The sequence below is a fragment of the Mastomys coucha genome, unplaced genomic scaffold, assembly GCF_008632895.1.
Source record: "Mastomys coucha isolate ucsf_1 unplaced genomic scaffold, UCSF_Mcou_1 pScaffold21, whole genome shotgun sequence".
In the NCBI taxonomy this organism is placed as follows: domain Eukaryota; kingdom Metazoa; phylum Chordata; class Mammalia; order Rodentia; family Muridae; genus Mastomys; species Mastomys coucha.
This window is the reverse complement of record NW_022196904.1, coordinates 145,815,403-145,818,276: the sequence shown is the minus strand read 5'-3', so window position 1 is coordinate 145,818,276 and position 2,874 is coordinate 145,815,403.

Here is a 2,874-nt window from a genome sequence, read left to right as displayed (position 1 = left end):
GTATACTAGGGTCTTTCCAATATTTCATAGATATTTCTGCAGGCTGAGGATGTTCTGCCCACCCCGCTCCTCCCTTTTGAGTGGTGTTGCTTGACTGTTGTCCACTTTCAGATATACAGGGAGGGAGTGAATCCTCCTGAACCTTCTTTTTTTTGTAGTTGTTTGGTTTTGTTCTTTGTTTTGTTTTTTTTTTTAACTGACCGTAATTACACATATTCATGGTTACAATGTGATGCTTTACTGTATGTTCAATGTAGGAGATAGTTAAGGTCCATACTTGTACATGGAATACTCCCAAACACGGACAAGGGCAAGCGGTGCTAACCTCCAGGGAATACCACTGAGCAGCCACCGGAGCACAAGGTGGAATCATCATTTTTCTATGTCTGTCCTTTGCTACTTTTACAGTTTTTTGCCACATGCTCCTGTTACCCTCACTTCACATTTAAGAAAATATATACTTAAAGTATTTAAACGCTTAAAAATACAAATTAATTCTGTTTCCAATCAAAATGCTAGAGATATCAGATATCTCAGAAAATTGCAAGGCTAAATTCTTGTATTTAAGATGGTATAACCAAACACTATTCAAAACCACAGGATGAAGTAGTATATTGTGCAGCCAGGTGTGGTGGTGTAGACCTTTAGTACTGGCACTAGAAGAGGCAGGTGGATTTCTGTAGCCTGGTCTACAGAGTGAGGTCCAGGATAGCCAGGGCTACAAGAGAAACCCTGTCTCAAAAAAGAAACAAAATCAAAACAAAGCAAAACAAAAGAAACAAATGCAAAAGGAGGAAAAAGAAAACCAAAGTGTTGTGTTATTATACAGAGTGAAAGGGGTCTGGACTCAAATGTGACTTCTCACCAGCAGTAAATGTGGGCTAAGAACTTTTTCTAACCGATCTTCCTCTTTCCCTATCACTAGGTATTGTCTGTTTGGCAAGAGTCTGGCTTCTGCTCTCCTGGGGATGAGCCCTGTAAACGGCACTTGTTGCCAATCAGGATCTTGGAGATGTAAAGGGCTCTGTCTTCAGTGTCAGGCTCTTTGGTATGGTTGTTTTAGCTTTACATCAGTATATCCAAGAAGCCATGGATTACTTAAAATGTACATTTTATTTTCTAATAATTTCTAAGAATTACAATTGGAGTTATATCCCGATTTCAAAGATTTTTTTTTTAAAGTGAAAAACATGTATCTTAAAGTCATTCATTGTAATATACTGACATTTTTCTAAGGGTTAAACACACACACACACACACACACACACACACGAGAGGAGGGGGGCGTCCAATGGTAACTGAGAAATAAAGAGACAAAATTCAAAAACTCAGGCATGTATCAAGACATTATGGGTTGTTAGGGAAAAAAATGGTATACAAATGGAGAAATAAATATTTTACTCTTTACACAGTTTCGACTGTAGAAGCATAAACAATTTGCACATGCCAGTAAGTAAATTAAAAACATAACACAATAGTATTGAGATTGCTTCTCTGGAAGGTTGCACTGATGTCAAGAAGCATAAACAAGAACTGAAAGCCTTACAGTGATACGGCAATAGAAGTATCAGATATACAGTTTTAAGTTGGGCATGTAACCCAGACAGCACCAGGGACTTCACAGGTAGGCACAGGAACAGATCAGCATCTTAGTGAAATCATAAGAGATGATAAAATAAGAGGCTTAGAAAATAAGTCATCCTTCGCAGATATGAACTACAGGGAAACTGTGGGCCTGTGTAGTCTTCTATTACCCCTATGAGACAGAAAAACTAAAAAGTAAGGTAGGAGAATGGGCAGAGTCCCTTTGCAGCTCCCATATGGTCTGGTCAGCACCATGGACTGGAACTGAACCTAGAAAGATAGTCATTCATAGGATTCATAGAGACACACCTTAGTGTCTCTAAGATGTCAGGGGTCCAGTTAGACCTGTCCTTAATATTCTCATGGAAAATGGGTTTGAGGAGTAGGGTGACAAGGAGGACATAAGCTATTACTTTCTTGAGGTATTGAAAGAAGAAATGACATCATTGTGTTAGGTATATGGTACATGCTCAATAAATGTTATTGTTAAAACGTGCCTTTGTTGAGCACAAAATGAAATTCAAATCTTTAGACTATATAATTTAAATATCCCTCACAGTTAAATCTTGGATCTTAGGGATCACAATCTAAACCTCTATGATAAGCAATCATGCCATAGTATACTTCTTTCTTTCACACACTATGACTTTAAAGTGAACCCTTTTAAAATAAACTTTATTATATATGTTTGTGCACAAACAATGTTTTTTGCACATGGGTGATGTGTAGCTTACAGATATTTCCATAATACTTACAACATAATGTAACACAAAAACAGATTTTTTTCTTTAAAGTGCAAAGCCTCCACAATTTCTTCTGAGTCTTGTTCTGTCATTTGACTGCATTAGATCTCTGATGTTCAATTTGCACGGAGTACATTATGGACTTCTCTAGGGAATGGAATTTTTTTTTAAGTAAATGTAAAATGCTTTGATAAATCAAAACATATGAGTAAAATTCTTAAAAATGTCCCAGTCTGTTTTGAGACTTAAAATAAAGCTTGGTCTTTAACATAATAAAATCTATTAACCTAACAGCAGCAACAGAATTTTTTTTGGGGGGGGGGGAAGTAATGCATAAGGCATACTTTAAAAGGTTAGTTAGACAAACTACAAGGAAAAACTTGCCATAAGCTAATTGTAAAGAAATAGAAAGCTGTTAAAGTCTGTAACTGATATATTGCAAATTAGCAACGGCATCTCTCATATTAAAAAGCCAGTCACCTAGCCAGGCAGTGGTGGCGCACACCTTTAATCCCAGCACTTGGGAGGCAGAGGCAGGCGGATTTCT